Source organism: Macaca nemestrina, chromosome 1 (genome assembly GCF_043159975.1).
Source record: "Macaca nemestrina isolate mMacNem1 chromosome 1, mMacNem.hap1, whole genome shotgun sequence".
Taxonomy (NCBI): Eukaryota; Metazoa; Chordata; class Mammalia; order Primates; family Cercopithecidae; genus Macaca; species Macaca nemestrina.
Window position 1 is genome coordinate 169,670,474 of NC_092125.1, and position 15,551 is coordinate 169,686,024.

Consider the following 15,551-nt stretch of genomic DNA (forward strand, 5'->3'; position numbering starts at 1 on the left):
TTCTAAGACATCACTTAGGAAGAGTACATATTCCCGTTTGGGGAGGAGGAATCCCAAAGGACAGGAGGGTGGTCCTTTGAAAGATTGTTCTGGGTTAAGAGGAGACCTAGGTATTAGAAAGACCATGGCACATTGGAGGAAGTGCAAATAACTCAATAATGGTCTCACTCCACCACAGCCAAGGCAACTTTCTCCAATCCGGGGCCTTCTAGTTCTTTTGTTGTTATTTGCTTGTTTGTTTGTTAAAGACAAGAAACATCCCAACTAGTTACTAAGGAGGCAGGATCTCCTCAGGGATAGTGGAAAGTCCTAAAGGAAATTTCAAAATGGTTCATATCTTGCTCTTCCGCAAGGAGAAGTTCAAATGAGTGAACCCAAAGTTAACACTCCCTCATTCATCCATGGTGCCACTGGGGATTCAATGGATGCTTAGTACAATAAAAGAATTGGTTTATTTCTGGCCTCAGAAGAAGCTGGCAAAGACAGAGTATAAAAGGGAGGAAGCATACTGAAGAATGGTTCCCTCAGAAACTAGTCTCAGCTCCCTACAGAGGTTCCATTTCCTTTCCTTTCAGTAGCTGTGGACACCTCAGGTTTCTAATGACATCAACAAACGTTATTCTTTTTTATCCTATTTCCACTTGAATGCCGTTCCTTACACATGCTTCCCCTGAAAAGTGCCTCCAGGCAATTTTTTCTTCTTATTCAACCTTCTGTGTCATCTGTCTTTGTCTTATGGAGTTTGCCATTTCATTTTCCCCTTTGTATGGCCCACGTACATTTTCATTTCATATTCTATAATCCATTTTATAATAAAAGTCTATTACCTACTAATTGCCTCTGGCCAATTCGAAGTCACATGCCACTCAAAAGAAACAACGGACACAAGGAAAATGCTTTCACAGCTGCAATTCCATGACAGCCTGAGAGTTTGTTCTTGACTCTTGAAAAACAAAGGAAGTCCTGGTTAAGTCCTATACACAATGGAAATGAAGTTATACTGGGTGTTTCCTAAAGCCATAGTGTATTAGCAAACAGTTTGGAAAACTATATGGCCACAAGGAGCTACACAACTCCTTATGTTCATTTGGAGTTTAATGATATTAAATTCATTCGTTTGTTCATTGATTTATCCATCCATCCATCCGTCCATCCACCCATCTAACAAATATTTATTGAGCACCTATTCCATTCCAGATTACCTAAGTGCTAGTCAGGTGCTGGGATATAATGGTGAACAAAATCGAGACAGTTTTTTACTTCATGGAGCTTATTTTCTGGTAGGAACACAGAGAAGTAAACAAAAACTTAAAGTATAGTATGACAAATGCTGTGATAGGGACCTGGGAAGGACAAAGGGCTTAGCACAGTCCTGGAGGATCTTGTCCTGACCAAAGATTTTGGTGATGAGCCTTACGTGGCTTATGGCAAACCAGATATTTAGATAGACATGGGATCCTGGATAATCTAATTTCCTCCTTTGAATAAAACAGAATTTTCCACCACAAGTAAACAGTGAGCTGAGACCTGGTGAGGATATCACCTCCCCAAGAAAGACTCCGATCTTCATAGAAAAGATGGTCTACAGTGGGTACATCTTCACCTGTGATAATCACATACCTGTCTTTGCCTGCAAACTTGGATACTCAAAGGAGCCTTCTATTGGAAACAGGGAATGCCTCCCTCAGTTTTAGTGATTTGGCCCTGGCCATATATACATCTGTATTTCTGTATTAGTCTGTTTTCATGCTGCTGATAAAGACATACCCGAGACTGGGAAGAAAAATAGGTTTAATGGACTCACAATTCCACATGACTGGGGAGGCCTCACAATTATGGAGGAAGGCAAAAGGTACTTCTTACATGGCGTTGGCAAGAGAGGCTGAGAGAGAAGCAAAAGCAGAAATCCCTTATAAAACCATCAGCTCTCGTGAGACTTAGTCACTACCACAAGAACAGTACAGTGGAAACCATCCCCACTGGGTCCCTCAACACACAGGAATTATAAGAGTACAATTCAAGATGAGATTTGGGTGGGGACACAGAGTCAAACCATATCAACCTCCTAAATTGACTCTTCAATCAAAACTGAGTCTTTTTTGCTTTTATCTCCTTAGCAACATAAATATCTGCTGGGAATGGAGGGTTAGCCTAACATACTTGTCTAAGACGTTCTAAACTTTCGGTTCCTTTTGTCTTTCTAATTTACACTTAGCCCCTGCAAAAGATAAAATAATTGTCCATTCAACGTGGTACTAGGTACAGGTTAAATTATTTCTGCTCCAACCTGTGTGATTAGAGGCGAATGACAAAATAGAATATGTAAAACAGAATATGTTGATGCACAAATTCCATCTCCTCGAAAGATTATAACACTAATATCAATAAAAATATTTTTCATGTCAGGATCTCAAACAGAAGGATGCTTCTGATTCACACTATGCTCAAATCACAGCAAAACAACCATGTAATTTAACAGGAAAGAAAATAAACCTCCTAATTCAATGATACTCAGTTTACTATTGAAAAGACGAAAAAAAAAAAAAAAAAACTCTAGAATTACCCTAATTTTCTACTTTACAATTTTTCACTTAATTTTATGTTCCTTTGGGCACCAGTGAGTATGTTCTTCCTTTCATTCTTCTTAGAGAGTAACCTTCTTGAGAGGGAGGGTCACGTCTCATGCTTTCATTGTGTCCTGCCTGACTACTAAGTGATCCCGGAATAGGTTAGATGGGAGGCAGTTCAGCACAAGGATGAAAGATGTCAACTTTGTGTTGTTCAAACACAAATCCCAGCTCTGTTACACACCAGCTTAAAATTACTTCACACCTCTAAACCTCAGTTCCTCATTCATAAAATGGGCATAATAATAATGACCTTGCAGGACTGTTATGAGGTTTAACTAGGATAATACTTGGAGATGACTTCAGTATCCAGCAAATGGTAAACTTTTAGCAAAGTAGCAGCTCTCACAATTGGGTCAAGACTTTTTTTAAAAAAAAACTAATCATAGATACAGAAACTAACCATAGATACAGCCTGAAGGGTGTTTAATGCAGTGATTCCCAAACTCAGCTGGGGAGCATGTTAAAAAAATGCTGATTTTTGAACCCCTGTCTCTAAACTATTGAATCTCCCTAGGTGAGTCTTATATAACCTGCAGCCTAGCACTGATCCTCTGCAAATCACCAGGGTAGGGAAACCCAGATAATATGTCTGTAAAAATAACTGAAAAACACAAAAAGCTTTAAATGAACTGAGAACTTTAATGTAATTTAAGAGTCTAGGGGAAAAGGAGTTAGCCAACTAAAATGTTACTTTTCTTTTTATCATAAAATTTCAATATGGGCAGCAACCTCAACATTGAGACAGCTCAATGAATATTAACCAGCAACAAAACTGGTACCTCTTGAACGTCTTTCAAAGTCAAATATTTATGTCTAACTTGAAGGTTCTCTTAATTAGTTGACTACTGAATTAGACAACTATACTTTTACATAGAAAATTATTTTCCTGCAAAAAGCAGTGTAGTATTGTCTTAGCCATTCTCTATTTTACATAGGATTTCAATGGCTGTGATGTCTGTGGATCCCTCCATTAAATGGGCAAATTGGGCAAGCCCTAAAAATGTGCAGCCATCCTACTCTAGGCATAGATGGGGAGAGAAACAAACCCCTTTTCAGCCCTGATTCTCAATCACTTAAAGCATTTACAAAGAGAAGCCCACTTTGGCTGCAGTTGAGAAAGCTATTAAGATTCCAAGCACCTTAGAGTAATACAAGTACCTTGTATTTAGGTAGCACTTTTCCTTTCAAGAAAGTCCGTACACAGAACAGACATTAGCTCATGACTCCACATGCAAAGGATCAAGGCCTGAGATAATCATACCCTGGGTTGGACTTGAAGAAACCCAGACTCGGGCAGAGAACTTGCCTAAGGTCCCCTGACATGTCACCAACTGCCAGAACATAGCCATGATCTCTCCTCAGCCAGTCCTGGCTCCATTCAGGCTCTCTACTGCACTGCTGGTAAAGTCCCTTTCCCAGTTTTTGTTTTTGTCTAACCCCCTCTAGCACACTGTTAATTCAATTATTTCAAAGCTCCAAACTGTGAGGCGTGAAAGGGGGAAAAAAAGAACTATTTTCAGAAAAGTATATTGAAAGCATAATTTGTACCTTCTGGCTGTCCCTGGAAATCAAGTATTTAAGTTAATGGGATTGAGGGACTCCTGGATTAGTGGAAATTATCTCAATCAGAGAGGTAAATTTAGGAGGATTACTACTATCCTGCAAGATAGTAAGATGGTTTTGCTCCAGCCATATTAGCTTGAGCGTATAGCATCTGGATGGCTGGCAATGTTCAAATACTTAATTCGCCTAAAATTGTACCAGTTTAAAATGTTTCGCCCGTCTGAACTGGGTTTCCTGCACCATGTCATTACTGATAGCCTGGGGAGATCAAGAATTAAAGTTAAATTGAGGAAAACGTTAGCAGAGCATAAGTTGGGACCAGAGTCTCTTCCCAGAGCCTCTTAGTTTAATTTATCCCTCTTCTGAAACCCCACGGTATTTTATCTGTTCCACTCTTAAGAGACTTTGCACTTTGTAATGTGACCTACAATTTCTTTGGGGGCACATCTTTTTAATAAGATTGTATGCTTCTTGAGGCTGGGGATGAGATTTTACTTTCTTCTACATTACTAACAGTATCAATGTTGCACCGAACTCATAGTAGGTATTCAATAGACGTTTTCTGAATGCATAGGTGATATGATAGCTGCATGCTCCCTATGTCATCACATTTATTCCTATAAGGTAGTGTAGTAGACTGTAAAATGCCCACAATTCATTCCTCCCTGTAACCACATCTTTTTGTATCTCCTCCAATGAAGAGATGGAGTATATTTCTGTACCATTGAATCTAGACTTGCTTTGGCTAATACGATGTGCTGAGATCACCTTGGCTCAGTCCAGATCAGAGAACTGCCTAACTAATCTTTTTTGATAATAGCTATAATGACAAATAATAGCTCATTTATTCTTGAGCTAAATAAATGCTCATTGTTTTAAGACACTGCATTTTGGGGTAATCTGCTATACAGAATTATTTGTGGATAATACATGTCCATTTACAGATGAGAACTCTAAGGCTCAATGAGGTTAAGAACTAATCTAAAGCCATAGATTAACAAAGCCAGGATTTGAAATCCAGTCTTCCTGATTGCAAAGCCCATAGCCTTCCACTAAATAAACTGACCCCAGACTTCAAAAATCCGTATGCATTCAGAAATAAGCTTGAGAAACTAAAGGCAAAAGACAAATGGAGTGAGGAACTTACTTTCATTGCTGTGAAGCGCTACGGAGAACTGCCTGCTAGAGTGAGTCATCTTAGTCTGACAGGGTCCTGTGTTGGCAGCTCATTTAATTAAAGTTGAGAGAGGCAAAAGTACAGGAGGTCTCTTTCAAACAATGATCTGGGAAGAATGATATTCTCACATCAAAAAGTACAGAGTTCAGCTAATAACAACTGCTATTGAAGCTTGGTGATTCAAGTCATTCCCTAATCCAATACGTATTTTTTCATTCTCTTATTAGAAAAAATAATTTTCCATGTAATTAATTTTGCAACTCCTTTTCATTAGCCATCAATCTGCCAAGACTGTTTTGGCTTTTAGATCTGATGGAAACAGTTCGACTTGGTTGCCAGGTGTCGATATCTACATCCAAAATGAAATGGCATTCCACCTGCAGCTTTTACAAACAACCTAGGCATGGGAACTTTCACAAAAATGCAAGACCCTCCTTTGGATTTGCCAAAGATCTGCTCATATGTGGAAAGGGAGGGCTCTCCCTCCTCCCAGAGCTATCAGTATTTCAAGAGGCCTTTCCAGTCAACTGCAATGAACAGGAACGACCAAAGCTACTGTGCACTTGATGGATGAGGCATCCTGTCTGCTCCTGTGTATCCTCTTCTGAGATGGGCAACTTGATCTCTGGCTGCTAAGAGGATGTTCAGAGGTGGTGTATACTTTTCCCATATGGAATGTGGTCATCCATTTTCAGTCAGGGATGACCGAGGTATTTGGGGGAATTTGCTGTGGCTGGTGGAAGCACTTGGGAGAGAGAAGCAATGCAATGAGTTTCATTTTACTACCTCTCCCTTGAGTTCATAGCTCTCCCACACTGTGAGCTATTCCACTAGGAGGACCCCTCTTCTTTGGGCCTTTCCCCACAAGCCTTCTCCATTGTCTCCATTTTTTCTGACCTGCTGCTTCAAGGTCCTTGTAGTGTAAAGACCTTTTCAAAGTTTGACACAAAATCAAAAAGCCTTTAAAAAGGTAATAAATTTGACCGTATTAACCATTTATGCCTCATGTTCCATTATTGTAAGCTAAGCACGTGAGAATTATTGATATCCTACTGCTCAAAGTCCTCGCCAAGGTCTGATTGCAAAAATTCAAAAAATTGCCACTTAGGCATAAATGGGTTATTAATATCAAAAGACATATGTCAAACTAGGGAGACAAAATTATTGCAGGTCAAAAGGCAAAGGGCTACAATATAGTAAGCAAAATTTCCTACCAATCAGTAAGAAAAAGAATCCAAGGAGGAAATAGATAAGTGGACAAAGGATATGAGTGCACAATTTACAGATACGGAAATATAAGTAGTCTTTAAACATATGAAACGTGATAACGTCGCTGATAATATAAAAATGTTATTTAAAACTTCAATGAGATGTTATTTCTCCCCAATCAGATTGGAAATATGAAGAGTTTGATAACTCACTATATTTAAAGGGATATGAACAGTCAGGAACCCTTATATCAAAAGCAGCACAAATTGGTACAACTTGACAATATCTATGAAAATTTAAAATGTTAATAACTGTGTGAACGCCAGTTCCACTTCTAGGAATTTAATCTGACAGGTGCCCTCAAACATATATGGAATGATATTGTTAAAACATTTTCATGGCAGTATTGTCTATAATATAAAAAGATTGGAAACAACCTATTTGTCCAGCAATAGCAGACTACCTAAATGAATTATGGCTATTCAAAATTCACAATGAAATACAATGCAGCTGTTATAAAACACAAGGAAACTGTACGTACTGTATTTGGAACAATCACCAAAATAAATCATTAGGTTTAAAAATAAAAGCAAAGTACTCATAGTGTGTATACCACAATATAATTTATGCAAAAACAAAAACGTGCTTGTGTGTTCTTATACACAGATATACATGGAATGTATAATATGAATTATGTATGCTGTGTATGCATATTCTTACATGTATAAATATACATCTTTATAAAATATCTATAAAAGAGATGCCCCAAAATTGGGAACAGTGTTTACACCAGAAAAGGGGAACTGGTGGTTGCAAGTCAGGGGCAAGAAGGATGTTTTACTGTACATCCTTTTGCACTCTTAAAATTTTATACCACGTGCAAAATGGAAGAATTTTTATTAAAAAGAGTTCAGTTCTCAAAGATTCCTCTTTCAAATGACAAGTGTTTCTTATGAGGTATGCCGGGGTTTTATGGAACTCCACAGAAAGAGCACCTCATAAGAGCAGGTAGGAGGGTAACAAATGAACATCTAAGGTTGCCAAGGGATACTGACCTTTGAGTTGAGTTTTAAGGATGAGTAGACATTAGCTACGTAGACAAAAGGTTTTTCTGCCCCAGGGAGCCATATTAATTTGGGGAAGTATAAACAGTCCCTTAGGTATCACTGCATATCCATATTTGTATATTTTGAATACTGATCTTTATATACTTCATGTTGGGCACTTACTAGGTATCTAGTATTTGCTGACTTTGACTGGCAGGCAGAAAAAGACCTGAGTTAAGAGATGCAGAATCTACCCCTAATGGCTCACAAATTCATAAAGGGTAGTTGTGACGGTAATGAGCAGGAAGAAGAGGCAGGAAGAGGAGGAGGAGAACTTCAGCAAAGTCTACACTCGTTAGCAGAGCAGTCATACTAACAACATGTTATCTATCCATGATAGTTTGCAAAGAACATTTATACATTTTCACAAACATTTGCTGATGTGTTATTATCTCCATTTTAGTGATGACAAAACCAAGGATTAGAGGGTGATGTGCCAAATGTCACCCTAAAAAGATGCCAAATTAAATTTGAACCAATAGTTCTTCCCCTGTTCATCAGTGGCTTCTGTTTAAACTACCAGTAACCCAAGCCTTTTACTACAATGTGTCTATACAGTCCATCTCTTTAAACACAAATACCCTGAGCAGAAGTCTGCATTAAATAATTAACCTGGCCTGACACAGTGGCTCACACCTGTAATCACAGCACTTTGAGAGGCCTAGGCGGGCAGATCACGAGGTCAAGAGTTCAAGACCATCCTGGCAACAAGGTGAAACTCCATCTCTACTAAAAATACAAAAATTAACTGGGCGTGGTGGCATGCACCTGTAATCCCAGCTACTCGGGAGGCTGAGGCAGGAGAATCGTTTGAACCAGGGAGTCGGAGGTTGCAGTGAGCCAAGATTGCACCACTGCACTCCGGCCTGGCGACAGAGCAAGACTCTGTCTCAAATAAATAAGTAAATAAATAAATAAATAATAATAATAATAATTAACCTATTCCACAGATATTTGTTCCATTCTCTGCTATTTAATGTATCACACAGCACTAACAGACTCTGACATATACAAGGGTTGTGGGTTGTTTTTAAGTTCATAAAATAGAAACACGTATCAAAAGAAATTCTTCCCAAAAGTTACAGTGTTAAAATATAAGGTCAGGGATTTTGGTCACACTAGACAGACACTACTACAGGTGTTTACATTCTCCTTTCCTATCGTCACATCATGTTCTCCGCACTGAATCATGAAATGTGAGTGGTAGAGTTAGCCAAGCGAGACAGGTGACAGAAAAGAGAAGGGTCATTGCATTTCATGACAACCATATTAGTGATGGTATACTGGCTTCTACAACACCCTTAAAGGTTAATAGCTACCTTCTTTGTTGCAAAGACACCTCGAGGCCTTACTTTCTTCTCCTTAAAGAAACTCAACAGCATTAACTCCTGATGTTTTCCAACTTCCCCAGGTGGCAGATCACAAACAATTAATGTAAGAAGAGTGAAGTCTGCCACACAGATAAACCGAACACAGCCCACGTTAGACCTGGAAGACAATGGGCCCATATGGGTGAAGAAGACCTGCCTCTTTCTGTCTTTCCCTGGAAATTGGTTATTTTTCTATACCACCAAGTAATGCCTTTGTTGGGGCCTCACCAGCCAGTGTGACATCATTCCAAATGCATATATGGCAAACAGGCAAACTAAGAAGGGACCACTTTGCCTTGACTTTGCAAAGTAAGATCTGCATATCAGCACTCTGGCAACCCCCAAATATCTGAAAAATGGCTGTGATCTATAATATTTTTACAGCTTGTCATGTTCTGAGTGGTTAATATAGAAGTCACAAAACTTAAAGCTCATGCATGTGCATCGTAAGTAAATCTACCAGTCTTTTACTAAAGATAGGGCTTTTAGGCTGGGCGCAGTGGCTCAGTCTGTAATCCTAGAACTTTAGGAAGGCCAAGTCAGGAGGATCTTTTGGGGCCAGGAGTTCAAGACCAGCTTAGACAGCATAGTAAGACCCTGACTCTACAAAAAAGCAAACAAAACAAAACAAAACAAATCAAATCAAAAACAAACCCTGGCATGGTGGCATGCACCTGTGGTCCAAGCTATTCAGGAGCCTGAGGCAGGAGGATCACTTGAACCCAGGAGTTCAAGGTTATAGTGAGCTGTTATTGCACCACTGCACTCCAGTCTAATAAATAAATGATTTTAAAAAGACAGGGTTTTTCATTTACACATAGTTTTAATATGCCTTTCAACTATAAGAGTGCCTTATATTAGGAGGATTCTGGGTACTGTATTAAAATGCCAAGAAATGAGTTACTCCTCCCTCTCCTTCACTTTTTTTTTCTATTTTTAAAGAAAGGAAGAGAATCTGGCTTTTACCTTTTTTAATGTAAACACATAACATGTGCCTGGGAGGATAATACATGAGGAACTAGGTTTTCAAACACACAGTGGAGGAGCTGGGACAGAGCACCATTCAAATATTTTATCTTTGACAAAATTACAACTTCCCTTCTCAGGAATAGAGGTTTGGGATTTTTGTTTTTAAAGGTAAAAAGGTTCATAATAAAACTGAAAAGTCTTCTTGGATGTCAACGAGCTCATAAAGAAAAGACATTTAGATGAGTTAGGCATGTAAATCAGAAACATCCAGAATTTTTTCAACTGCTTGGGAACTTTCAGAAACAGCACTGGTATTTCCAAGGCACTCTATTCACCCTCCTAAGGGCAAATTTAGAAACTGATAATTTTGCTTGGCATTGAAGAGTCAATGAATTACAGGACAGGGTGGGGTGGAGTGAAGCCCTCCCTACACTTTCATGTCTGAAGACCCAAGTTCAAAGTGCTCCTTGGCGTTCCAGCCAAAATACTCTCCCACTCTAGCTTTCTCTTCCTGGGCAAGTCTAGGTATTCACTTCAACAACAGAAAAGGCTCATACTCTAGCCAATGTCCTCTGTGGTTTTTGTGATTGTGTCAGAAGACACAGCTCCATGTCTCAGAGTGAAACTGAGTTTTATTTCAAAAGTACAGCTTTCATGCCTGCTGAGTGCTAGTGGGACCATGAGGAAGGTATATGGGAACAGGTAGTCCCTGGTCTCTATTAAGGAGCTAACAGGAGAGAAAAAAACAAAATGGAGAAAATTTGAAATTATTATTGATCCTAAACTCAATGAAAGCAAGTGCTTCAGACATCAAGCACTCTGAGCAATGAGGAAGGAGAGAGGTTGAGTAAGGGATGGAAGCATAGCCAAGGGCTCAATGTGTTGAACTGATTGAGAGACCCATATCAATGCATCTGATCTTTCATGTGGCCATCACTGTTTGGCAGGAAAGCCAAAAGAAGGGGAGAGATGGTGTGATTTCCAGTTATCCTATTCTACTAGACTGCAGTCCAGAATTGATTGATATACATGATGAGAGATCTAGAAACTACATCATTTAAGAAACAGTTGAAGGAAACCAGAGTGTTTGACCAAAGCAAGAGAAGACTAGTGAATAACTGATAGCTGCCTTCAAATATCAGACAGGTGACATGCGGAAGGGGGATATTATTTATCATGTGACATTGTAAAGAGCAGAGTCAGGACTGATGAATTAAAGGCAACTGTTACACAAGCCACAGGAGTTACACCAAAGTAGGTTTTAATTCAAAATGAAGAAGTCAGTCTAACATCAGAGTAGCCCTACATTTAATGGACTAATCAATGACCACCAAAAAAACAAGAGCAAATATTCACTGATAGCCTCCTATTTTCAGACACTGAACTAAGTATTTTTACATGAATTTTTCTCATTTCATCCTCATAATTTTATAAAATTAATATTATCCATTACCCATATTTTACAAAACCAAACAAAAAAACAAACCTCAGACTCAGAGAGAATAAATAATTTGTTCAAATTCCCACACCTAGTATGTGGTTGAGCCAGGTTCCAAAGCCAAAGTCCATGCCCTTTACAACTGTATTATACTGTTTAATAAGGAGTTAAAAAACAAAACAAAACAAAAAACCAGAAAGTGACAAGTGTTGGCAAAAATGTGGAGAAACTGGAATGCAGTTTGCATTGCTCATAGGAATGCAAAATGGTACGGCCACTGTGGAAAACAATATGGCAGTTCCACAAAAAATTGAAAATAAAATTACCATGCAATACAGGAACTCCACATCTGGAATTGCTTTTGGGTATACACACACAAAAGAATTGAAAGTAGGGACTCAAACATGCACACCCATGCTCATGGCAGCATTTACAACAGCCAAAAGATAGAAGCAACCCAAATGTATATTGACAGATGAATGGATAAACAAAATGTGCATGTGTATACTATGTAACATTATTCAACTTTAAAAATGAAGAAAATTCTAGCACATGCTCCAACATGGATGAATCTTGACAACATTATGATAACTGAAAGAGGCCAGTCACAAAGGACAAATACTATATGATTCCACTTAAATGTGGTACGTAGAGTAGTCAAAATCATATGGACAGAAAGTAGAATGACGGTTGCCAGGAGGCAGAGGCAGGGGTGGGGTGGAATCAAGAGTTAGTGTTTAATGGGTCAGAGTTCTAGTTGGAGGAGATGAAAAATTTCTGGCATTGGATGGTGGTAATGATTATGCAACAATGCAAAATGTACTTAATGCAACTGAACTGCACACATAAAATGGTTAAACACTAATTTTATGTTACATATGTTTAACCACAATTTTTTTGAAAAAGGAGCGAGTTGCCCATGGCTAAAAGTGTTCAAGAAGAGACTAGATGTCCACATGTCAGAGATACCGCAGAAGAAGTTATTTTCCAAGAAAGGGCTGGATTAAATGAATTCTGAGATCTCTTCCAACTTTAAAATTGTATGACAAGATAAGCACTTCATCAATTACAGAAGTAAAAAATTGTTTTATTTTTCCATAAAAATACAGACTACCTTTTATCCTGGAGCTTCCCAGCCTGGACCCTGAGACAGCTGGGTCCTGGAGTTGATTTACAATCAGATTCTCTCATTGTTTGTAAAGCACATTACCAGAAAACCATTTCCAGTTCCATTTTAATGAGGAACAATTTGTTATTTTTTTGGAATCCCCTGACTTCCATTGTTATAGAAAAGATACAAGCAAAGAAAATCTAGGTCTTGCAGTTCAAGAATTAATGAAGGCCCTGAAACAATTATGCCTTAAATATACAGAGGTCTTCTTAATGTAAATAGACTGTATTTCACAGCAAATCTTCTTAGAACAAGGAATCCATTTCAGCATGACAGAGTGGGCAATGCAGCAGGGCTATAGTCTGTACTCAATTTGCTATTTTACTTCCGTTGACGTTGACTAATGTACAAATAGCCTGGCTTAAAGGATCTGGGAAACACTAGGTCACAGTGTGAAATATATGCTAATATAGCACAATTTATATAAAAATAGAGGAATGTAAATAGCTAACTGAAGCCAGAGGTAGTTGCTCCAGCCAACTGGGGACTGAGGAACATTGATAATGCGAGGAGAATGTTGTTCTCGTTAAAACTTCTGGGAACACTACCCTCAGGTTTTCTTCCAGCTTCAATGCGATGATAAATTAAAACTGAATTTTTGCTGCTCTCTGAAAGCATGCGTGTGTCTCTGCATTACGATTAGAATGACATGCTTAAATAATCTAACTTAAAAGTCACTATGATACAAAGATTAACATTCCCAGACCCCACAGTGGAGGAGCTAACAGTTCAGTGAAGATAAGCTGAGAGCCCATATACCTTGAAAAAAGACCAAGTGCGTTAAGTTGGCAGGCAATGTGACAGAGTGGAATAAGCATGGGTTAACAACAATTGCTGTTTATTTAGTACTTATGGGGCGGGCATGAAAATTTCACACTCTTTATCTCATTTAATCCTCATGATATGGGTTAAGTACCAGTACACAACATGGAATGTAATTCAGGCCTTAATAAATTCCACTAACATAATTCTGCAGCAAAACTATGGCTGAGTCATCTATTAGCCCATTCCTGGGGTCAGGCAGCCTCTACTGGTTTCTGTAGGCTCTGATTTCCTGTATCTGTGTGACAGCATTCAAAGGAAAAAAGCAGAGGCAGAAACAACAGAAAAGCCATTGATGGATTCTGGGTAACTGAGGCAAAAACCCCAAAATTTAAGACCTAAAGCTGAAGTCGAAAAGTACATGTCATTTATTAGATGTTGTAGGTTTGGTTCTCTGCTGCTGCCCACCTTCCATGCCACAATCCCCCATCATATGGTCACACTTCTTTTCTTTTTCTTTTTTTTTTTTTTTTTTTGAGACAGTGTCTCACTCTGTCACCCAGGTTGGAGTGAGTCAAATACGGCTTATTGCAGCCATGACCTCCTGGGCTCAAGTGATCCTCCTGCCTTAGCCTCCAGAGTAATTGGGACCACAGGTACACACCACCAAGTCTAGCTAACTAAAAAATTTTTTTCTGGGTAGAGAGGGTCTCCACCATGTTGCCCAGGCTGATCTTGAACTCCTGGGCTCAAGGGATCCTCTCACTTCTACCTCCCAAAGTGTTGGGATTACAGGTGTGAGCCACCATGCCCAGCCTGGTGACACTTTTCTAAGAACCCCTTGGTTAGAACCTTCGCTGGGCAACTCCTGCACATATAATAAAGTTTGAAGTCCTCAGCAGAGCATGCTTTAAAACCTCGTTTCCCATAATTCCAGCCATGCTAAATTACAGCTCACCATTCCAAACATACCTGCCCTTTCAATCCGTGATTCTCCTTCTCAGGATGCCCATTTTCATTCCTCTTCCCTTCCTCTCTATTCGTCCTTTATGTCAAAGTGAGAACAGGAATTATATCTGCTTTATACGCTATTGCAGTCTCAGTGAAAGGAATATAGTTTGTATTGAGTAAGTGTTTATTGACTACAGGAATGAGATAAATACAGAAAGACGTAAATGAATTTTTAAAGGGAAGTAGAGAGAGGGCAAATTGTCTCCTCTTGCTTATGGTCTTTGATTCTTCTAAGCAGACATCATTCCCTTCTTTGTGCTCTGCGGAACCTAGTCACGCACCCCTCTCTACTGTTTTTCAAGTTTATCTGCATATTTCTAAATTTTTTTCGACCTAGACTTTCAGCAACCCAAGAGCAAGAACTATGTCTATCTAGTCAGCCAATGCTTTGCTCAGTGCCTGGCAGTGAACAAGAAATGATTGAACAGACCTTTCTGAAGGCCTTGTAACATCCCACTTAAAGTCAGCACTTGGATAGTCCAGGTTGAGTATCCCTTATCCAAAAATCTTGCAATTAGAAGTTCTTTAGATTTTGGATTTTTTCAGATTTTAGAATATTTGCATACAAATGATGAGATATCTTGGCGATGGGACCTAAATCTAAACACAAAATTTATGTTTCATATACACATTATACACGTAGTCTGAAGGTAATTTTATTTTCTCTAAATATAATAATAATTTTTTTTTTTTTTAAGAGACAGGGTCTTTCTATGTTGCCCAGACTGGTCTCAAACTCCTGGACTCAAGTGATTCTCCTGTCTCGGCCTCCCAAAGTGCTGGGATTACATACATGTGGGTGAACCACCATGCCTGGCCCCTATATTTTTAATAATTTTGTGCATGTAACAAAGTTTTGACTCCAACCCATCACATGAGGTCAGATGTGGAATTTTCCACCTGTAGTGTCATATTGGTGCTCAAATGTTTTAGGTTTTGGAGCATTTAGAATTTTTTGATTAGGGATGGGCAATCTGTGGTGATTTGGAAATTCCAATTAACATTTGGATTAGGTTCCTGCAACTCAAATTTGGCAGGATAGGTAAACAAATATCTCACAAAATAATGTCTGAGGCAGAATGCTTTCTGTTGTGGAGAACCAGCGCAGTTTGTTGCACTGAAGCTCTTACTCCTTAGAAAAGCTC

The 15,551-nt window shown here is 38.9% G+C and overlaps 1 protein-coding gene across 9 annotated transcripts in view; it reads right to left on the reverse strand.

Annotated features, from left to right (window-relative positions):
* LOC105495194 (receptor tyrosine kinase like orphan receptor 1) overlaps window positions 1-15,551 on the reverse strand; it is a 410,216-nt gene that overhangs the window by 180,600 nt on the left and 214,065 nt on the right. The window contains exon 1 of one of the 9 annotated variants that reach the window (XM_071092035.1): window positions 9,005-14,342. The exons of 7 other annotated variants lie outside the window; for them this stretch is intronic. The gene's annotated coding sequence lies outside the window, so the exon portion shown is untranslated. Of the gene's footprint in view, window positions 1-827; window positions 8,562-9,004; window positions 14,343-15,551 lie in introns of those variants that run through there. One more of the 9 variants, XM_024797050.2, reaches the window with a different exon arrangement.